Source organism: Lissotriton helveticus, chromosome 6 (genome assembly GCF_964261635.1).
Source record: "Lissotriton helveticus chromosome 6, aLisHel1.1, whole genome shotgun sequence".
Lineage (NCBI taxonomy): Eukaryota > Metazoa > Chordata > Amphibia > Caudata > Salamandridae > Lissotriton > Lissotriton helveticus.
In genome coordinates this window covers 1,176,071,748-1,176,096,588 of record NC_136067.1, presented here as the reverse complement: position 1 = coordinate 1,176,096,588, position 24,841 = coordinate 1,176,071,748, and positions in this window count along the sequence as shown.

Genomic DNA, 24,841 nt, shown 5'->3' with positions numbered 1-24,841 from the left:
ACTGGTGTCAGCTGCAGAAGATCTCCGAAAACAATGATGTGTTTGCCACCAAATAACACATCATACTCTGTTTTGAGAACTTCTTGCATTCTCAAATGCACAAAGGCAAGCATGACATTGGAAACCATGCTTACTTCGTCAATGATAAGAAGTTTCATTTTCCTCAAGATTCTTGAAACTTCAAAACAAGCATCTCCAGATAGCTTGTGATATTGTAATTTGTTGTCATGCTCCACTGGCAGCATCAGTGAACGATGTAAAGTAATCCCTTTAATGTTATGTGCTGCCAGTCCAGTTGGAGCGGTGACAACACAAGACAGCGATGACTCTGTCCTTTCCTGCAAATAGCATGAAATTGCTTTAATGAGGAAACTTTTTCCAGTTCCCGCTTCTCCACTCACGTACAGTCGGACAGGCTTCAACGACGTACATGAGCACTCTTTCTTGTCATGACTTAATCCATGATCAATTTGCATGGTAACTTCGTCATATATTTTCCTCTGCTCAACGTTGAGTTGTCTTTCCAACTCTTCTAAGTTAACCGCATCCTCCTGAGCATGTGCCATGGCTCTTTCCACTTCATTCATGGCAGTGGCAGCTTCATTTTCGATAACAGGTCCTCCTAGTGGATCCTGACTCAATGAAGCAGAACTCTGACTGTCCTGAGAACTGTCTCTGGCAATCTCGGCTGCAATCGTTGCTTCCTGCTCAATTTCCGCATTCAACATTTCTACATATTTGGGAAAAGCAGGACATTCTATGGTCTCCTTGGCGGCATTGAAAGAGTCTTCGTAACAGAGGAAATCTCCAAGCAGTTCCTCTTCTGCACGCCAAGGCTTGAAAAGTTGCAAAAGTGCTAAATAGAAAAACTCCTTTTTTTCAGGAGATTCGCCACTCAATTTTCGATGGTTTACCAAGTGGCATTTTCTTTGCTTGACCAGACATCCCTCACTTCCTATTACAGCATACACTCCTTTCTCAGTATCTTCTTTGATGTTCCTCTTGAATATGTAATTTTGAAGAACCTCATACAGACAAACATTGTCGAGGTGACTGCTTCTATTTGGATAATATGTATCCAACATGTTGGTCTTCAAAATGTCGGTACTGTTTGGCTCCTTTTCCGCCAAATACTCAATTTCCCGCACAGGTTTCAGAACTCGATTACGCGTTGCAGCAAGACCAAGACTCGCCCAAACGATACTCCTGGACTTGGCATAGAGACTTGCTGAAGACAACCGGTCAGAGCATTCGTAAGCTCCAATTTCTCGATGCGACAACATCTTCAGACTGAAACTGTACAACTTCTTGCTGAGGCTCTTTTCATGGGAAATGTCCTCCCACATATCCTTCAATTCTGTCTTCTCTTTTTTGGTGATGTAAGACGTCACATACCGAGCCACAGCCATACAGTTATCAGCCACAAACTGTATATCCATGTTAGCATTCCACATGGACAAAATCACCGGGTTGTAGTCGTTGATGTACTTGGACTCTTCGTTCCTCTTCAAATTGTATGTGTTTTTAGGTGATTTCTTCATGACATTATGTCGCAGCGAAGACATCAAACTGTTTACTCTTCCTTTAGAAATCACCGGTCGTGGAAAACCGAAACGACATTTGGTGTAGAACTTGTCCTTGTTTCGGAATTTACGACGGCAGTACTTTCCACATCGATGGCTTTGGAAACGCAGAACTTTTTCTCTTAGGCTTTTCTTCTCCTTTGCGTTTGGAACAGCACACGTAGAATACTGTTGGATGAAACTCATCACTGAGTCTTCTGGATCCGTTCCAAATTTAGGTGCATCCTTGATCCACAGCAACATATGTATATGAGGAGCACCTCTTGCTTGGTACTCCTTTCTCCAGAAGAAATCCAACACCTCTCCAAGAGGTGGATTCTTCTTCTTCATGATGAAAGACATCATAGCTTCAAATCTATGATTGAAGTACCTACATACATTGACTGGATCCAAAGAGCACAGTTCTCCGGGTGTCTTGAATTCGATGTTATCTACGTTAGCATTTGCCTCTCGTAGAAATTCAAGTAAGTCTTCCCAGCCATACTCGGCACAGCTCAGAGTGAGGAACCATGTGGGAGTACCTAAGTTCCTCAGCATACATTTTAAATCACCATGACGACGGTACCAGTACTCATTAGTACCACGCTGACACGCCATGAGATTAATCAGGTGAGAATCCAAAATACTGTCTTGGACATTGACTTTATCCATAAAGTCACTTGCCGAGATGTTTTGCATGTGTATACCACTTTTCAAGATGTGGTTCACTGCATATGACAGTCCAGACAGATCGCTTTCAAACAGGAGATGAAACAAATAGGGAATGCATTGTCGAAACCTAGCATCTCCTGCATACAATCGCAAAGTCCGGTATTCAGAAGCAGGAATTTGATGAGGTCGCTCATCATATCTTCCTCCCTGACCTGTTGGAAAAAGCTGTGGGAAACACCGAGCTTCCAAACTTTCCTCCCAAACACTAATGGGACTCCCTTTGGCTTGTTTCATTTGAAACAACTCAATAGCATTCCCCATGACTTCCTTGGAATGCAAAGGATGAACACTATAATGTTCATATATTTCTTCACTAGTAGAGGGTTCTACTTTCTCAATTTGACCAGCACACAAATCGCTATCCTCTTCCTCACTTACTTCCTCTTCTGCAACATATACATTCTTATAGTATTTATTATTTTTTTTCAAATACAATGTTGCCTTTTTAACTTTCCTAACATCTACTAAATCTTGCCATATTTTCTTATTCTTTGTCGGAACCCCATTAACTAAGATAACCAGAGGTTCCTCTTCCACTTTTTCTACTCCAATTGTGTTAATGTTTTTCTTCAAATCTAGAGGCAAATAAACAACTCTTCCCTTTAATCCTCTCTGTAAATCTGATGGAGGCAATTTCCCTGTCTTTGGCTCCATTCTTACAATAGCCTGAAAGGGATGGATACTTTGAATCAAAATAGATTCATAAGTATTTAAATCCTTCAATTCAGAAGGAATCTCAACCAATTCCAGATTATTATGAACTGCTCTAGCAGGCATCTGGTTTTGATTTAATTTGCAACAACAATAAGTACACACACGTTGATCAAATCCCAAATCAAAACAATTTTCTACCATCAAGTATGTTGCAAAATCCTTCCATTCACTATTATTTTCCCTTTCACTTTTTGCATATAAATCCACTAACTTAGTCTGATTCTTATAATAAGTGCGTCGACAACACACACAAGTGAAATTAGGCCTCTCACTTGATTTCACCTGAAACGTCGCAATTTCCCTCTGGAAATTATCTGTACTGGAAACCTGTACACTATCTTCCACATTACCCTCTTCTTCTGGGTCAATTTCAACATTCTCCTCTTTACTTCCAAAGTAACAAAACTCAATTTCTTCACATATGTTCTTCACATCTATTTCAGAACCATGCAAAAGAGCAGCGCATAATTGTTTAAGCATAATTGCTGGACTCTTAGCATAATACAACATTCTAACTAATTTCCTCACTTTATTATGATGCACTGCTAGCATCCTGAAATGATGAAAAACACTCTGGCATACTCTCCTGGAAAGACAAGCCAGTGAATGACCATGCAAACCTGTCACTTCTCTCACTCTGCAAGGATCTAATTCTTGCAACAACTTCATTTTCTGCTTCAAACTTTTCTTATTAAATGACCGTACAAAATCACAAAGCAAATTGATGGAATCCTGTCGCACACTGCAAATACTACTACACTTCCAGGTGTACACAGGACCCTTAGCACGTCTTCCTAAAACCTCATTACCTAACACCTCTTCTGCCTCTGTTGTCACAAGTTTTTCTTTTTCAACTGGACAACCATCTTTCACTTCATAAGCACGACCACTGGTGTCAACTGCATGCACCAAATCATTATCCTGGAAATAACTCTCCTCATTAAAAAATGCCTCACAGCTTGAACTATGCATCCATTCTCCAGAAAAAACTTCACAAAAATTACTACGATTAACTATTCTCTTCCATCTACTATTTCTTTTGAAATCATAAATTGCCTTGTTTAGCTTCCTAATTCTATTGATTATCAAAATAAATAACTTACGTTTAATTTCAAATGCCTGATCAATAACTTTCTCAACTTTTTTTTTCTCTTATAAAAAACCAGTTTCTGTTGACCTTTCTTAATATTTTTTAACAAATTGCCAATTATCCTGTTGCGGAACATTCGTTTACGAATGTCCCTAAACTGTTGTTTCCTTCTACTATCATGCACAGAGTTATCTCTTGCTCTAGCAGTAACATTTTTGATTGGCCTTTCCTTTCCATTTGATTTGCTTATCTTTTTATGGACTGAAACATTTTCTGTAGTAATATTTTTTTTACTACACATATTTCTTATGAAATATTTTGTGCTCTTACCCGGTGCTTTCTTCGTGACTTGACAAATCTTTTTGTTAGAGGACTGCTGCTTATTTTGTTTCACCTGCTGTCTTTGACGTTTTGCAGCCTTTCTCTGTCTTTCTATTGTTGGCATGGTGAAATCTTGAAATGATCTGCAGTTGAATCTGTGGTAAAATATAATAAAAAATGTTATTAACCACTATTACCAAACAGTAAATCAATAACAATGATCAAAAACTTAACACACTACTTGACATTTTAAATAGAAGATTTTTTAGTCCTTGGCAAATTTACAATACAGAAATAGCAGAAAAGAAATGACATTTATATTTATGTTACCTGTGCTATTTTATATGTGAATCTGATCTAATTTTATGAGCATATTTTAATATTTTATTGAAGACACTACACATAACCTGTTTTTGAAGGTGTCTTTATTTTTAAATTAAACGGTTTACATTTTTACTTTTTATTAATTATACATTTTAAAAATAAATGTTTATATTTCCATAGGCTCAAGCAGGTCAGCTTCCCACCCTATGTCATATAATTCGGACAAATCTGCATCCTCATCACGCTCTTCTTCATCCTCAGGATTTAAATCATCCAATGGATCAACATCCACTGATGTTTCAATTACAAGTTCAATGATGAGGTCAAAATCAACTGATTGCAGATTGTCACTCATGTTGATGTTGTCTTTATCTTTAAAGAAAGATAACAACAATGAGATGTTGCAGAGTAAGAGACAAATCTCAGAGATTATAATAGTAAAATTGTTTAACAAGAGTAATATTTTGCAGCTATTATTTAGCCATGTCCAGCAATGCTGATCAGGTGAAGACTATGTCTAATTTTTCAGTGAACAGGACTCATCTCTTCTTAACCTTGGATAAGCCTCACCGACTCTGTGTGTCCTGCACATACTTAAATGTAAAGGGGCAGATTTATGTTAAATGGCACATCCCCAGGCATGCACCAGTTAACGTGCACCGCTGCTCTGCCACCCATGGTGTGCCGTATTTACAATCAGATAGGAGAAAACTGCGTCAAAACCCTGCGCCTGCTTTAAGCAGGCATAGGTCTTGACGCAACATTGTGGAGATGGGGCACCCCTGAGCCTTGCTTGAGCTGCATCGCACTTGCGATACAACTCCAGCAATCACTACCTTTACATCACAGATACATCACGCATCTGTGCCATTTTTGCCCCATGATGCCCCGCATTGTAAATGCAGCACACCATGGGTGGCGGAACAGCGGCACAGGATGACTGACACATCCCTGGTGATGCACCAGTCATCATAAATCTATCCCTAATCTTCTTATCTTGTTACAGATGAACCGCCATATGTACCATCAAACTATTTTGCATTTCCTAAATAGCGAATTTTAAGGAATAAATAGCAATTCTTTACCATTCCTAATTTGCAATGAGCAAATTGCTAATTGCAAGTTACCCATTCATTTCCATGGGCTAGGAGCCTCATAGGAATGAAGGTTTAATTTGCGATTAGCAATTTGCTCATCACAAATTAGGAATTTTTCCAAGGGTGCAGGGGTGTCTCAAGAACACCCTGCTGCACCCCCTGAAAAAGAAATTTGGGGGCATATGGCGCATATACATGCCCTAAGGGCATGTATGGGCGTCATATGGCACCTTTTGTTTTTTGGAAAAAAAGCTTTTTGAAAAGAATTCACAAATTACCACCAACTAGAAGTTGGTGGTAGTTTCCAAATCCTTAATGTCATTTTTTTACATATTTTTTGTTTGATACATTGCATTTAAGTAATCGCAAAATTTGCAAATCCTTCAGTGCAATCGCAAAATAAGGAATAGCAAATTTTGCTATTCCTTATTTTGCATCAAACTTGTTTGATATATACCATTTGTCTAATTAGCATTCGCAAAGGCCGAAATTCGCAGAATTTTGATCTTTGTGAATGCTAATTAGCTTGATACATATGGCCCCAAGTGAGGCCTGTCTTGCAACATGGTGCATCTTTTGCATCACTGCTGCATCGGTTTCATGTGGTACGTTTTTTTTACACCATGACATATCTGCCTAAAAGCATCAATTTGTAATTTTGTCGCCTCATAGCAAATCTTTTGCACCGCCGCTGCATCATAAAAGTGACGCACAGTGGCGCAAAAGAGGCATACACCTATCATAAATCTGTCCCTAGCATTTTAAATGATTAATTCATGATGACGATAAGGTGTGGCCTATCCAGAGGTTTGTTTAAGGTGAGGCCTACTCAGGATTGCAGATTAAAGTTACGCTTGATGAAGAATACAGAAGAGATAATACATGTAAAGGCCTACCAATGAAGTAAGTGATTTGCACTTTATTTCGCCAGTCATCATAAATGTATCCCTAAGCTTCTTATCTTGTTACAGATGAACCACCATATGTACCATCAAACTATTTTGCATTTCCTAAACAGCGAATTTTAAGGAATAAATAGCAATTCTTTACCATTCCTAATTTGCAATGAGCAATTTGCTAATTGCAAATTACCCATTCATTTCCATGGGCTAGGAGGCTCATAGGAATGAAGGTGCAATTTGCGATTAGCAATTAGCTCATCACAAAATAGGAATTTTTCCAAGGGTGCAGGGGTGTCTCAAGAACACCCTGCTGCACCCCCTGAAAAAGAAATTTGGGGGCATATGGCGCACATACATGCCCTAAGGGCATGTATGGGCGTCATATGGCACCTTTTGTTTTTTGGAAAAAAAGCTTTTTGAAAAGAATTCACAAATTACCACCAACTAGAAGTTGGTGGTAGTTTCCAAATCCTTAATGTCATTTTTTTACATATTTTTTGTTTGATACATTGCATTTAAGAAATCGCAAAATTTGCAAATCCTTCAGTGCAATCGCAAAATAAGGAATAGCAAATTTTGAATTAAGGACATTTTAAGTCATTTCCACATGTGCAGTGTTTTCAAATTATGATTTGAAAATCGTTTTTGGGGAAAAGTAATGGTTTGCAAATTTATGACAAGGACATAATGGTGTATGCTTCTCTATAAGGCATTTCAGTGTCTCTGATGTCATTTTTCCCATATTACATTATAAGACCTTTCCCCATGGAGCACATTCCTTGTAAATATGCTCCCACCTGTGCATGGTGAATTTAGATTTTGACTGTTTGAGTCACATAGCCATGTTAAAAGTGACCCAAAAAAAATTGCAAACGCTTTAAAAAAACACATTCATGTGTCTTAAGGACATTTTAAGTCATTTCCCCATGGACAGTGTTTTGTAAGTGGCGCAAAAGAGGCATACACCTATCATAAATATGTCCCTAGCATTTTAAATGATTAATTCAGGATGACGATAAGATGTGGCCTATCCAGAGGTTTGTTTAAGGTGAGGCCTACTCAGGATTGCAGATTAAAGTTACGCTTGATGAAGAATACAGAGGACATAATACATGTAAAGCTCTACCAATGAAGTAAGTGATGTCCACTTCATTGCGCCAGTAATCATAAATCTATCCCTAAGCTTCTTATCTTGTTAGACATCAACCGCCATATGTATCATATAACTATTTTGCATTTCCAAAATAGCGAATTTTAAGGAATAAATAGCGATTCTTTACCATTCCAAATTTGCGATGAGCAAATTGCTAATTGCAAATTACCCATTCATTTCCATGCGCCAGGATGCCCATATGAAAGAAGGTGCAATTTGCAATTAGCAATTAGCTCATCGCAAATTAGGAATTTTTCCAAAGGTGTAGGGGTGTCTCAATAACACCCTGCCGCACCCCAGAAAAAGAAATTTGGGGGCATATGGCGCACATAAATTTTAACAACATTCCTTTACCTCAAAAAACGATTTTCAATTCATAATTTGAAAACACTGCCCACAGGGAAATTACTTAAAATGTCCTTAAGACACATGAAAGTGTTTTTTTATTGCCTTTCCAGCATGGTTGGGTCACTTTTAACATGGCTATGTAACACAAACATTTAAAATCTAAATTTGCCATGCACAGGTGGGAGCATATTTACAAGCAATTTGCGCCACAGAGAAAGGTCTTACATTAAAATGGGAAAAATAACATCAGGGACAGTCAATTGCCTTATAAAGAAGCATACACCATTATGTCCTTGTCATAAATTTAAAAACAATTCCTTTTCCCCAAAAACGATTTTCAAATCATAATTTCAAAACACTGCACATGGGAAAATTACTTAAAATGTCCTTAAGACACATAAAAGCGTTTTTTAATTGCCTTTGCAGCATGTTTGTATCACTTTTAACATGGCTATGTAACACAAACATTAAAAATCTAAATTTTCCTTGCACAGGTGGGAGCATATTTACAAGCAATTTGCGCCACATAATTCATAATTTTCTCCTTAAAGCACACTATTCTCTATCTAAATTAAAGAAATATTTTCTCACCTTAGCAAATACTTTGAGTTTGAAAACAGTCTCAGAAACACACCAATTTGTCTTCAGCAGAGCAAAAGGTATGCACTCCAGAGTCTGCAGCTATCAAAAGCACAGAAATGCTGTAATTCTTCACACATATCTCTCATGTCACCCAATCAAAACTCTTCCCTCACTTTTTTTCAAATGAAAACCCTTCCCCCCTCTGCCATTTCATGCCTTTTCTGCATAGCAACCACCTCTTGGAAGACTTCTGGTGTTTGCAAGTTCACACAACAATGTTGCAATTGAACTCTGAACTCTCAGTGCACCTGCATATCCAGTGCATTCTTTCATTTAATGATTTTTTATTGACCATTCAAAATACATCTTTCAAATAACTCATCCGTGCACCCTAACTTTCTGTTTTCAGCAATCAAAATCCACCAATCACTGTTACTGCTTCATGAACACAGAAACTCCACAGTTTTTTTCATTTTAAACTCTCATTTTTTCAACTGCCATTTCATTGCCACACTTCATCTGACTGCAGCAGAACCTCCTCTCACCATGTTTTCTGTCTGGATTGTTGGACATAGTTATATTCACTGGGCTCAAAGGTACACTGAAAACAGGAATTTACCTAACCTCAATTTACAAGATGTGGAAATTAAGTGGTTTGGCCACAGAGGATTAAAATGTCACCAATTGATACCATTGGTGAAAACCTTTATGCATTTGCCCAAACCTGACCTGTTAATTGTGCACTGTGGAGGTAATGACTTGGGCACTTTGACTGGTGTAGGTCTGGAAATGCTTTTAAAGGACACCTTTGAGCAATTAATGGCACTTTTTCCTCAGACTGCCTTGGTATATTCAAATATATGCCAAAGACAGAAATGGAGGTGGTCAAACGAATTTTGTCCACAAATTGAGAAGTCGAGGAAGCATGTAAACAAATCTGTTTCAGCTTACATGAGAGACCATGGAATGGGCTCCCTGTACAACAATAACTTGCGTTACTACATGCAAGATATCTACAGAGGAGATGGAGTTCACTTCTCAGATGAGGGCAACAGAATTTTCACTCTGAATTTAAGAATGTGCATTGGTACCTACTTATAAGTACCTAAATGTACCATAAACCCAAAAGCTCTTCTCAGAGCTACCCTACATCTGATCACTCACAATTATTATTTTACTCTAACATTTTTCACTAATTTTCAACAAAGTACGCTCCCTGGGGCGCTACCCGGTACGCGAACCGGGAGCTAACCTCGCGAAATTTTTTAAAAAAATGTTTTTTTTTCGCACATATGGGCCTCCTCAGCCACCCTCACAAAACCTAGGGGGTCAAGATAAGTCTACCGTGCCCCCTTCTACCCATTCTGAACATTATTTGCCCTCTATCTTGTATCTTAATTCGACCGAAACACAAAATGGTGGACTCCCGTTACGCTTAAGGTTCGCGAACCGGGGCGCTCAACGGTTCGCGTACCGGGTCGCTCCCTGGGAAGCGCACCATCAAAAAAGGTGGGAAAGTAGTTCACAGAAAAGCCACTGGAGACAATTTCACCAAATATAGACTAGCTCATACTACATACCAATCCCTACCATTTTCACAAATTTGATTGGAATTCCATTTAGCCATTTAGCCTGTAGACCTCTCTAAATACCGTGAGGTAAATTACTTCACAAAACACATCTGAAGTGTTGGAATTGACAACCAATTAAAATGTTACTTTCATTTTCTACTTTTTTTACCTGACATTTGATTGGTTATATACCTGAATATATATAAAGGAAGAGAAGAAAACACAGCCATTTTGACTACTACTTCTTGGTGTACATTTCAATAGGATTTTCACTAATTCCTTCAACTTCTATCTAAAGGTAAGTTTTTATTTTTAAAACTGAAGTATATTGTGCACTATAAGTTAATATGGTAAACTTTTTCTGATAGTTATATACTATCCCTCTGTAGTAGTTATAGATTTAGATAGACTTCTCTGTTATAGTTATGGATGGAGTTAGGCTTCTCTTGTATAATTATGAATTTACTTACGTTAAATCACATACACTTTTTTATATTCCTACTTCCACTCTGATACTATACACTGCCCAAAGATAAATTCACTGATAAAAACTGCCTATCTAAAATTAATCCCAACAGTGCCCTATCTCTACTAATATATATTTTTTTAATCTAAATTTCAGGCAAAATGGAAGGCGAACAGAAAGTTGAATTTCAAATTGTCCTGCAAGAGAGCAGCCAAGAAATCATTGATGAAAATGATATTGAATTTTTCGATGAAACTTGGGACAATGAACTACTGCAATGTGTACAAGCAGTAGATAACCTCCTTGCAAATGAGGACATTTTACACCCTCAGAGACTACAATGTATATTCCATGATAATTATGAAATTTCTGACAATGAAATGTTAGAAAGTTTAATAAATTATGAAACACAATCACAATAAAAAAAATGCTTAAAAAATAAAGAAAATAAAAAATAATCAACAAAAACAACAATCAATTAACATACAGCATTTGAAAAGTCTATCATTCATTTTTCATTGCAGTACGCTGCCCAGAACGCTTCCCGGTTCGCGGACCGGGCGCTCCCCACGCAAAAAAAACAAAACATTTTTTTTGGTTTGTTTTTTTTTGCCCCGCGGGGCCCTTTTAAAACCTCCACATTAAACCTAGGGGGTCAGGGAGGATCTAGTATGCCCCCTTATGGTCATTTTCGCCTTTGTTTTGGCCTCCTCTTGTCTCTCAATCCTACCGAGAGACAAGATGGCGGCCGCTCCGGACTGTTTAGAATGTTGACAGACACCGGAGAGCCAATCAGCTTAGCTACGCGAAGTTCCGGTACGCTTAAGGTCCGCGGACCGGAGCGCTGCCCAGAGCGCGCTTACAGATATATATCTTTTTTTAAACGTTAATTTCTCAAAATCCACTGGAGCACATATATTGAGACCTAGAAAAGGCACATCGGGCTACCAGTCCCTACAATTTTGCCAAGTTTCATGCAAATCCATTCAGCCGTTCGGGCTAAAAGTGAGGCCAACCGCCCTATGGAAAACTCAATGTTAAAAACACGTTTTGGGACCCCCCTTTTTTCTCGGCCCCCCCTTGATGAAACCCCCCCAAATTTATTTCCAAGGGCTGCTCAGAAACAAAATGTTCCATTTTCCAGAAAATTTCAGCCAATTCCGTCCACAAACGCCAAAGTTATTAGACATAGAATTTTCAAAAATCCCATAGGGAAAAAATCCTAACTATATATACCTACTGGCGACCGCCAGTAGGTAATATGCATACATATGCATGTTATTTACATGAAAGTTTTAAAAACACTAATAAAAGCAAAGCTAAAAAGCCACCACATTACAAACAGAATGGCTTTAACTTAAACGAGGGCGAGATCTATAGCATTTTCAATGCTTGTTTACTTTGGTTCCATCAAGAAGGCATTCAGATGTGTCACACATTTGCCATAAATTCTGAATGTTAGCACTCTAGTTGCTCATTAGATCACTGTAGTAAAGCTACTGCTCACCGGGGAAGTCTGCTGCTAATCATACTTTCTATTTCTATGACAAAATGAACCCCCTCATTTTTTTCCTTTTTAAATTAAATGTTTTCAGACTTACCACTTCATTCCAATCAAGATGGCTTCTGGTGTGCCATACTTTTGTCATAAGTAAGACTGTTAGCGCTCTAGTTGTTCTTTAGAACACTCTGGGACATTCTGTCATTGGGCTATACTTGGGCTACATCTGGGTGATATTTGGGCTACATTTGGGCTCTTTTGTCTCTGGTGGCCATCTTGGGAGACTGCATGTTAGAATTTTTTAATGAAATAGAAGAGGATTTGGGAAGTCACTCAAAATGTGCCCTAATTTTTCTTTCTGCAGCACTAATCATACTTTCTATGGCAAAATACACTCCCTCATTTTGTTCCTTTTTAAATTAAAAGTTTTAAGAGTTACCACTTTATTCCAATCAAGATGGCTTCAGGTGTGCCATACCTTTGTAATAAGTAGGACTGTTAGCACTCTAGTTGTTCTTTAGAACACTCTAGGAGGCTGCAGTAGATTACAAAGGAATCAACTGACAGTCCCTGTCCTTGTTGGATGTACATGTTTTACTGAGAATGTCCGACTTCATTCTCTCATGACTGAGAAAGATAATGTGAATTTACAGAAAATATGCTTTCAGTTTAGCTTATAGAACCCCTTCCAAACCACTGTGGGAAAAGCATGAGATAATAGTTTTCTTTCAAACATGATTCATGATATCCCAGCAGAAGGCTTTTTCACATGGTAAAATCACCTTAGAACACACCACAATTCCTAAAATGAGTATGGTACCATCAACAAATGATTTATAATGTAACTAAAGTCCTAAAACTCTCTATTAACTACAATGCTTTTTAATGAGGTGCTATCATGTATATTGGTCCCAAGATGGCTGCCAACACTTCTTGGATGAAGTGCTGACAGCCAATTAGATCTCACGAAGAGATGTGTGGTTAGTCTCCGCCCAGATATATATGTGTTTTTGAAGTTAATTTTCATAAAAACCACTGGAGCAATTTTCACCAAATATAGCAAAGACACTTCTGCGTACCAAAGACACTTCTGCGTATCAGTCCCTACAATTTTGCCAAGTTTGGTGTAATTCCGTTCAGCGGTTCGGGCTGTAGCCTTGTCAGAACGTCCTATGGAAATTAACATGGGAAAAACACGTTTTGGGACCCCCTTTTTTCTCAGCCCCCACTTCACGAATCCCCCCGAAACTTTCAGGGAAGGAGCGCAGCGGAGCTGGCCAAAATATTGGAAAATTCCTCAACCGGCGCCAAAGATATTCCCAATAGAATGTTGCGGATTTCCTATGGCAGCTAGGTCCTAACTATATATACATACTGGCTATCGCCAGTAGGTAATATATATATTACCTACTGGCGATAGCCAGTAGGTATATATAGTTAGGATAGTTTTCTATAGGAAATCCGCAACATTCTATTGGGAATAACTTTGGCGCAGGTTGAGGAATTTGCGTGTAATTTTCCAATAACTAAAATAGACTTTCACATAGCTAGTAACCAACTGTAGAATCAGTTTACACAACAACTGACAAAGTGATACAGATATTCACACAGTTTAGTCACTATCCACTATATTTAGTGAGACATTATAAATTGGTCAAGTAAACAGTCAATTACACTGCTAATAAATCCTCCATCCAAATATGTATTTATATATATCCACTCATTCTTCAATGCAAATTGCTATATATATAATGCATATTTAAATAACGAAGCAAACCACATTCACTTGATGATGTCATCAGTGATGTCATCAGTGATGTCATTTGAGATGTCATCAGTGATGTCACTGACCATGTCATGAATGATCTAATATGTGACATCATCAGCAGTGGATTGCGGGTGCGCGAAATATAGTTAGTACAACTAACTATATAGGAGCAATTTCAATGGTTTTGTATGAGTGAAATGTCCAGCTAACTATAACACCCCTAAAACTTATAGTTTTTTGAGTGAATTTCAAAGGTTTTTTAAAAGCTAATTCCTAACTATATAACGCTTGAAACCTATGGTTTTTTCAGTGAATATATATATATATATATATATATATTCACTGAAAAAACCATAGGTTATAGACCATATATAGTTAGGAATTAGCATTTAAAAAACCTTATTTTACTCACACAAAACCATTGAAATTCCATATATAGTTAGTTGCACTAACTATATATCGCGCACCCGCAATCCACTGCTGATCATGTCACATATTACATCATTCATGACATGGTCAGTGACATCACTGATGACATCACTGATGACATCTCAAATGACATCACTGATGACATCACTGATGACAACATCCAGTGACTGTATGTTTCTGTAAAGTTAAAATATGTCTTACATATTGAAGAATGAGTGGATGTATAAGTGTCTGGATGAAGGATTTAGTAGGTGCGTGACTGACTGTATGAGTGAGTGATTAAATGTGTCTCACTGAATGCATGGGTTAGTGACTAAACTGTCTTAATTTGTGCATCATTATGTCTGTTGTTCTGTAAACTGCTGCATGTGTTGATCATTAGCTATACGAGAGGCTATATGTGTTATTAATTGGTTGCCCAAGTATTTCTATGGGAGATTGAGTTTGTGTGGGGGTGGCTGGAAGGTGTGTGACTCTATGCATAGATGTGTGAGCAGTTTATTCACTAGGTGTATGAGTTCAAGAGTGCATGTGGAAACAGCTACATGGGCAGTTGACTGTGTGCATGAGTGTATTGATGAGTGAATGGATATCTCAATGCTACATGTCATAGTAAGTACATATGTAAAACACAGTACATGTGAGAGTTGGCATATATAAATAACTGTGCATGAGAGCCACTGAATGAGTGAGTGGTTGTATCGATCATTGTGAACTTGTATCAGGGATTGTATAAGAGAGTAAATATGTGTTAGTATATGTTTCAATAAGTAAGGTGTGTTTAACTGTATAGTTGAAGAAATGGAGGTGAGATTGTTTCTTTGCATGACTGACTGGGTGTGTGAGTAACTCCATGGATGAGTGGCAGTGTGTGAGTGTCTGTATACACTGAGTGTATCTAAGGTTATATTAGAGTCTGAAGAGGTTTATCGTATTAGCACAAGAATGATGTCAAATGAGATGTCATCAGTGATGTCATCAGTGATGTCATTTGAGATGTCATCAGTGATGTCATCAGTGATGTCACTGACCATGTCATGAATGATGTAATATGTGACATGATCAGCAGTGGATTGCGGGTGCGCGATATATAGTTAGTGCAACTAACTATATATGGAATTTCAATGGTTTTGTGTGAGTAAAATAAGGTTTTTTAAATGCTAATTCCTAACTATATATGGTCTATAACCTATGGTTTTTTCAGTGAATTTTCAAGGTTTTGTAAATGCTAATTCCTAACTATATATGGTCTATAACCTATGGTTTTTTCAGTGAATTTCAATGGTTTTTTAATAGCAAATATCATAAGCTGTCGAATGTCAAGTACGTGGTAAGTGAAAACATTTTCGTGTTTATGCACACTGATCTGCTTTGAATGGTGCCCCCCCCCCTCATTTCTATTAGGAGTACTCTCTCTTTGCAGATAGTGAAAGGTAGTTAACGCAGGCGTTTGCCCCCGTTGTAATCCGTCGTGCCTGCTTCTCTCTCCATTTGATTGATTGTTATCCAAGTATTTACTGTTTTAGAATTACTTCTCTTTGGTTCATTCTCTATTTACAAACAAACACAGAGTCGCAATACTCTGTTTAGTCTTTGCAGATAACGAAAAATCGTGTAAAAAAAAAGAAAAGGAATCGAGCAAAATCAGTAGGCCACTAATGGGATCTCTTTTTGACCTCGCTAAAATAGAAACATTAGGAACAACCCCTCATGACAAATACAAAACTAGTGAGATGAACTGAACTCCACACAATGATGGCTGCAAAACAGCTCGGCTCCGCCACCCACCCCGCCCAAAATAACGATAAAGAACGGCTGCCATGATTGGTTGCGGAATGACCATGACGGAGCTACGAAATGGTGCTGCTCTCATGCTAACCCCAGCTTCAGTCTGAAACATCCAGAAACACTGTAGACTACCAATTCGATCAGTTCCGGTAGCGCCCCAATGTAACCCGGTAGAGAAGAACTAGCCCTCCCCTCTTTGACTGATGGTTCTTGTTGCCTGTCCCTTCTGTTGCCATTTAACAGAACTATTTAGCCTGCTGAAAGGGGTTGTGTTCCGACCGCTGGTTGGTGGAGACATTTTGACTATATTCTGTACCTGCGTTGTCGCGTAATGCGTCATATGACGCGCCGCGTTAGCGCATCCGGAAGTCATCCGGGGCGCGCAGCGCGTAACGTAAGCATAACAAGTCATGTGACTTGTTAATAAAACTTTTCATTGGTTCATTTTACTTTTCTTATTGTAATGATGAAAGGCTTGGTCATATGACCTAAAAATTACGCTTTTCATTACTTCCGAACATTATTTTTTCTTAAATATATGTTATAATGTTCCAGGCTAATGTACTTTCCCGGAAATTTTACAACTGTCCTGCAAGTAAAATATATTCTTTTTTCGAGAAAAAGAGCGTTTCTTCGTCCCATGACGGAGCCGTTGAGCAAAAGAGGGTCGACCTGCTGTCTTAGTCGCCGATACGCCTGAATATGAGATTCTTATCGATCACTTTATGTTGCAGGAATAGAAAACACAACAGCCCTTGACCATTTATCTTTACTGCGTTCCTTCGTATTATACCTTTTACCCTTCATGTAATTGGTCTGCTTTATTTCACTTGCCTTTTAATGATTCTAAAACAGTCACTATTATTAAAAACTTTACCAATGTATATACTACTACCATGTTTTCTTTTAAAAACCTTTATTGTGAAAATGTCATTATACAAATACGAGCCTATAACCACGTGGGCCTGCCACAGAGCAAACTGTAATCGTATATGATGAATAGACATTTACACTGTAGAGGAACGTAACGGGCGGGCCATTAGGTTGCAAGAACTAAGGTGTCTAACAGTTACGGAATCGGTGGACGTACATTTTATAATTAAAATACGACAGGGCCAGTTACAATAAAATTATCTAGATATACATTTGCGGGCAAGTACCATGGGTGACGTTAATTCGAACTTTCAACAGTACAGTAATCAATAACACATCAGAACTTAATATCAATAGGGATGTCGAAATAGTCAATCAATTCTCGTCCCCGCCCGCCATGTGCTTCAAAACTGCATACGTATCTCGTGATTTCAAGGTTCTGCAACCAGTACACAACAAGGAGTTACGAGTCCCATTTATTCCGGCGCCATTTTGGGCGAGGACGGGCAGGTCCAGGATATAGTCAAAATGTCTCTACCAACCATCGACTATGATGATGTTCATATGCTGTATTTATTAGAGTAACACTCATCTGTCCACATGAAATTAATTTGCCACAATCTAAACATGTCATTTTAATCTTTCCAAAGTTCTTCTAAATATTTGGGACCGTTTCCCTTGCCTCTGAAGCTCTCAGTGCCACTTCTTTGATGAATGTACTAGCAGGTCAGGGGTTCTCCTCCAAATCTCTCTTTTATGCAGCACTATAATTAATTGGTGCCACCTCTCCATATGACGATGCATGGTATAGTTACCACAACTATATATTTTTTCGGTTCCTCTGGAGAGTTCATCGTGGCAGATGAAGTGTGTAACGTACCGGGCATTTACCTTTTTTTGCATGTACAGGAAAGGAAAAAAAATCGAGCGTCCGAGTTCTAAGGTGTCCCAGGGCCATTTTAGTGGACCAGGCCCAAATCCAAAGAACAGGCCGCCATTTTGAGAGTCCTCTTGCAGCCGCCTGTCGCTGTAGCATCAAGAGCAGCCGAAACTCAGCTGAATGGCAACTGAAACGGTAAAGGGGCGCCCCACTACAGCAGACGAGCCTCCACCTAGGAAGGCCCATTCACGCCGGCTCCCCCCCCCTTCGGGCACCCCACGCCGTTATTCGGAGCAGTATTGTAGGATGGCCACACCAGTGCAGCAACTTGCTAGACATCACCTCGGTGGTAACCGAATCTCAACGCCTTGTGGTGTCTTCTATTCAAAAAACATTGTTATGCTGCCTTCGACCTATTCGCCGCAAGTGCGCACACAACTCAACTGCATAGCTTGCTAGACACCACCTCGGTGCCATCCGGATCTTGGAATCTCAGCACCTTTTGGTGTCTTCTCTTCAGAAAATATTGTTGCGCTGCCTTTGGCCCCATTCGCACATCAGTCCGCTACTGACGCCATCTCACAGGCTAATGGGGCGCCCCACGCCGACTTTCAGCATTGTAGAATGACCACACCAGTACAGCAACTTGCTAGACATCACCTCGGTGCCATCCGGATCTCGGCGCCCCACTGCAGATGAAGTGCCTCTCAACTATGAAACCACCACGGTGACATCCGGATCTTGGCGCGTTGTGCTGCCTTCGGCCTATTCGCACATCGGTCCGCTACTGACGCCATCTCACAGGCTAATGGGGCGACCCACGCCGAGTTTCAGCATTGTAGGATGACCACACCAGTACAGCAACTTGCTAGACATCACCTCGGTGCCATCCGAATCTTGGCATCTCAACGCCTAGTGGTATCTTCCATACAAAAAATATTGTTACGCTGCCTTTGGCCCCATTCGCACATCAGTCCGCAACTTAGACATCACCTCGGTGCCATCCGGATCTTGGCATCTCAGCGCCTTGTGGTGTCAGTCAGAAAATATTGTTGCGCTGCCTTTGGCCCCATTCGCACATCGGTCCGCTACTGACGCCATCTCACAGGCCAACGGGGCGCCCCACGGCGACTTTCAACATTGTAGGATGGCCACAGAAGTGCGACAACTTACTAGACACCACCTCGGTGCCATCCGGATCTTGGCGCGTTGTGCTGCCTTCGGCCTATTCGCACATCGGTCCGCTACTGACGCCATCTCACAGGCCAACGGGGCGCCCCACGCCGACTTTCAGCATTGTTGGATGGCCACACCAGTGCGGCAACTTACTAGACACCACCTCGGTGCCATCCGGATCTTGGCGCGTTGTGCTGCCTTCGGCCTATTCGCACATCGGTCCGCTACTGACGCAAACTCACAGGCCAACGGGGCGCCCCACGCCGACTTTCAGCATTGTAGGATGGCCACACCAGTGCTGCAACTTGCTGGACACCACCTCGGTGCCATCCGGATCTTGGCGCGTTGTATTGCCTTCGGCCTATTCGCACATCAGTCCGCTACTGACGCCGCCTCACGTGCCAACGTATTTTCTACGCAATTTTTACCCTATGCCGCATAACAGGTCATGTGACTTGTTTATAAAACTTTTCATTGGTTCATTTTACTTTTGGTTTCCTAATGATGGAAGGCTTGATCATATGACCTAAAAACAACACTTTTCATTGGATGAAAAAAAAAATTTTTTCCCAAACGATGAAAGCCCCACCTTGTTTCTGGATGTTTCAGACTAAACTGGCGTCAGCATGAGAGCACCACCATCTCGTAGCTCCGTCGTGGTCATTCCGCGAGCAATCATGGCAGCCGCTCCCCACCAGAAGCCTGCAGGAGTCGGGGCCCCCAAAACTTTTGATGAATTCTCAAGGCGGAGGGGACGCTTTCGAGAATGGGGTCCAAGACCTAGCAGACAAGCGTCCGATTTCCAAGGTGTCCCAGGGCCATTTCAGTGGACCAGGCCCAAAAAGGAAAGAGCCTGCCGCCATTTTGAGAGTCCTGTGACAGCCGCCTATCGCTGCACCGCAAGAGTGGGCGCAACTCAGCTGAATTGCGGCTTTTGACACAGTGGACCAAAAACGGACGGAATGGCAACTGAAACGGTAAAGGGGCGCCCCACTACAACAGATGACACTCCACCTGGAGAGGCCCGTTCACGCCGCCTCCCCCGGGGCGCCCCACGCCGTTATTCGGAGCAGCATTGTAGGATACCAAAACCAGTGCGGCAACTTACTGGACATCACCTTGGTGCCATCGTTCTGCTGCCTTGGAACTATTCGCACAACAGTTTGCTACTGATGACCCACCCCCCGCGACGCCCCACGCCGTTATTTGCTGGGTGGCAACTTACTAGACATCACTTTCGTGTCATCTAGATTTCGGCGCGTTCTGCTGCCTTGGAACTATTCGCACAACAGTTTGCTACTGATGACCCACCCCCCGCGACGCCCCACGCCGGAAATCTGGACGTTGTGCTGCGTTGGGACTATTCGCACAGCCGACCGCTACTTCGTTGTTTTTCCCTAAAAATGTTTATATGTTATTACTATTTTTGTTTTCTTGTATATATTTATAAATTATTAAAGTTTTATAATCTTACTACTTTGTCGGAGTGCTATATATTTTTAATGTGACACATAATTGTAAAAACTTTCATGTACAAAGAGTCATCCCTGGAATCTTCCGCTTCACGCTCGGTCCCCTCCCCAATCACAATACAGGATGGTTTTCAGATAATAGCAACGCTTCTGCTGTGACGGATCTCATCGAGTGTGGGCCTTGATCTACTATAACTCCTTTGAAGAGGGGTGATTCTTTACAGCTGTGGCCATAAACTACATCTGCAGGGCTAGCTGATAGCCTAGGACCGGCCTGGACAATCGGACACAGAGGAAAAGAAGTGTCAGAGGGTGCGGTAGTGAATAGGGCGAAAGGGAGGTGTCGGGCGGGCACAGGGTGTGATTCTCAGGGAAGAGCAGCGCAGATGGGGGGAGGTTTATTACCCATGCATAAGACAGAGAGCGGGGGTGACCACTGCCTGGGTGAGATGCTTGCGAGGGTGGGGAGCCATGCTAAGGATCGACAGCGTGCACAGAGTGGGTCTGGTCAAGGCATCTAAAATGGCTGCCGTGCACGACAAAAGTGTGGCATTTGAAAAAAGACAAGATGGCGCAGACAATGTTTTTCAACACTTCCTGATTTCCTTCGAATCGAACGTTAACAGACGTTGGGGCATATTACCAAAGTTAAGCGATATTTATCCCTAACGATGCATTGCAAAGATTTTTTTACCGTCAGAAATTATCGCAGATAAACCTTGCTATTATCAAGGTTTATCGCAAATACGATAAAAAACGACCGCAATGCATTAATATCGCTGAAAACTCAGCGATATTCATGCATTACCGAGCTAATGCTCTTAGCCATGTTATCCACCTCCCATTGGATAACATGGCTAAGAACTGCTCAGGGCAGCTGTTACTTTTTGGAGATATTCGCGCTTATCTCGAATATTTCCAAAAGTTGATAATAGGAGATAGCGATGTTAGCGACTGTTTCCAGTCGCTAACATCTTGGCATGCCCACTTTGCATGTCATTAGTGATAAATATCACTCACATGCAAAGTGGGGCCCAAGATGGTCGCTATCTCCTACTAGCCGTCGCTAACTGGTGTTAGCAACAGCTAGGTAATACAGATATAATTTTATCTCCGCGAAGCGGAGCGCTGTTACAGATATATATCTTGTTTTTGAACGTTAATTTCTCAAAATGCACTGAAGCACATATATTGAGACCTAGCAAAGGCACATCGGGCTACCAGTCCCTAATATTTTACCAAGTTTCGTGCAAATCCATTCAGCCGTTCGATTATTATTATTATTTATTTTTTTTGCCCCGCGGGGCCCTTTTAAAACCTCCACATCAAACCTAGGGGGTCAGCGAGGATCTACTATGCCCCCTTATGGTCATTTGCCCCTTCGCTTTGGCCTCCTCTTGTCTCTCGATCCTACCGAGAGACAAGATGGCGGCCGCTACGTACTGTTTGGAATGTTTACAGACACCGGAGAGCCAATCAGCTTCGCTTCGCAAAGCTCCGTAACGCGAAAAGTACGCGAAGCGGTGCGCTGTTACAGATATATATCTTTTTTTGAACGTTAATTTCTCAAAATCCACTGAAGCACATATATTGAGACCTAGCAAAGGCACATCGGGCTACCAGTCCCTACAATTTTGCCAAGTTTCGTGCAAATCCATTCAGCCGTTCGATTATTATTATAATTTTTTTTTTTTGCCCCGCGGGGCCCTTTTAAAACCTCCACATCAAACCTAGGGGGTCAGCGAGGATCTACTATTCCCCCTTATGGTCATTTGCCCCTTCGCTTTGGCCTCCTCTTGTCTCTCGATCCTACCGAGAGACAAGATGGCGGCCGCTACGGACTGTTTGGAATGTTGACAGACGCCGGAGAACCAATCAGCTTCGCTTCACAAAGCTCCGTTGCGCGAAAAGTACGCGTCCTGGAGCGCTGCCCGGTCCGCTGTTACAGATATATATCTTTTTTTAAACGTTAATTTCTCAAAATCCACTGTAGCACATATATTGAGACCTACAAAAGGCACATCGGGCTACCAGTCCCTACAATTTTGCCAAGTTTCGTGCAAATCCATTCAGCCGTTCGGGCTAAAAGTGAGGCCAACCGCCCTATGGAAAACTCAATGTTAAAAACACGTTTTGGGACCCCCCTTTTTTCTCGACCCCCCCTGGACGAACCCCCCCCCCAATTTTCAGGGGCTGCTCAGAAACAAAATGTGCCATTTTCCTGAAAATTTCAGCCAATTCCGTCCACAAACGCCAAAGTTATTAGACATAGAATTTTCCAAAAACCCATAGAGAAAAAATCCTAACTATATATACCTACTGGCGACCGCCAGTAGGTAATATATATATATATATATATATATATATATATTACCTACTGGCGGTCGCCAGTAGGTATATATAGTTAGGATTTTTTCTCTATGGGATTTTTGAAAATTCTATGTCTAATAACTTTGGCGTTTGTGGACGGAATTGGCTGAAATTTTCAGGAAAATGGAACATTTTGTTTCTGAGCAGCCCCTGAAAATTGGGGGGGGGTTCGTCCAGGGGGGGTCGAGAAAAAAGGGGGGTCCCAAAACGTGTTTTTAACATTGAGTTTTCCATAGGGCGGTTGGCCTCACTTTTAGCCCGAACGGCTGAATGGATTTGCACGAAACTTGGCAAAATTGTAGGGACTGTTAGCCCGATGTGCCTTTTGTAGGTCTCAATATATGTGCTCCAGTGGATTTTGAGTAATTTAGGTTCAAAAAAAGATATATATCTGGGCGGAGCCTAACCACACATCTGATCTGATTGGCTGTCAGCACTTCATCCAAGAAGTGTTGGCAGCCATCTTGGGACCAATATACATGATAGCACCTCATTAAAAAGCATTGTAGTTAATAGAGGGTTTTAGGACTTTAGTTACATTATAAATCATTTGTTGATGGTACCATACTCGTTTTAGGAATTGTGGTGGGTTCTAAGGTGATTTTACCATGTGAAAAAACCTTCTGCTGTGATATCATGAATATTGTTTGAAAGAAAACTAATATCTCATGATTTTCCCACAGTGGTTTGGAAGGGGATCTATAAGCTAAACTGAAAGCATATTTTCTGTAAATTCACATTATCTTTCTCAGTCATGTGAAAATGAAGTCTGACATTCTCAGTAAAACATGTACATCCAACAAGGACAGAGACTGTCAGTTGATTCCTTTGTGTTCTACTGCAGCCTCCTAGAGTGTTCTAAAGAACAACTAGAGCGCTAACAGTCCTACTTATTACAAAGGTATGGCACACCTGGAGCCATCGTGATGGGAATAAAGTGGTAACTCTTAAAACATTTAATTTAAAAAGGAACAAAATGAGGGGGTATATTATGCAATAGAAGGTATTATTAGTGCTGCAGAAAGAAAAATTAGGGCACATTTTGAGTGACTTTTCAAATCCTCTTCTATTTCATTAAAAAATTCTGACATGCAGTCTCCCAAAATGGCCACCAGAGACAAAAGAGCCCAAATGTAGCCCAAATATCACCCAGATGTAGCCCAAGTATAGCCCAATGACAGAATGTCCCAGAGAGTTCTAAAGAACAACTAGAGCGCTAACAGTCCTACTTATTACAAAGGTATGGCACACCTGAAGCCATCTTGATTGGAATAAAGTGGTAACTCTTAAAACATTTAATTTAAAAAGGAACAAAATGAGGGGGTATATTTTGCCATATGAATTATGATTAGTGCTGCAGAAAGAAAAATTAGGGCACATTTTGAGTGACTTCTCAAACCCTCTTCAATTTCATTAAAAAAATTCTGACATGCAGACTGAAACATGCACTTTGAATACCAGCAGCAGACGTCCCTGGTGAGCAGTAGCTTTACTACAGTGATCTAATGTGCAACTAGAGTGCTAACATTCAGAATTTATGGCAAATGTGTGACACATCTGAATGCCTTCTTGATGGAACCAAAGTAAACAAGCATTGAAAATGCAATAGATCTCGCCCTCGTTTAAGTTAAAGCCATTCTGTTTGTAATGAGGTGGCTTTTTAGCTTTGCTTTTATTAGTGTTTTTTCAACTTTCATGTAAATAACATGCATCTGTATGCAT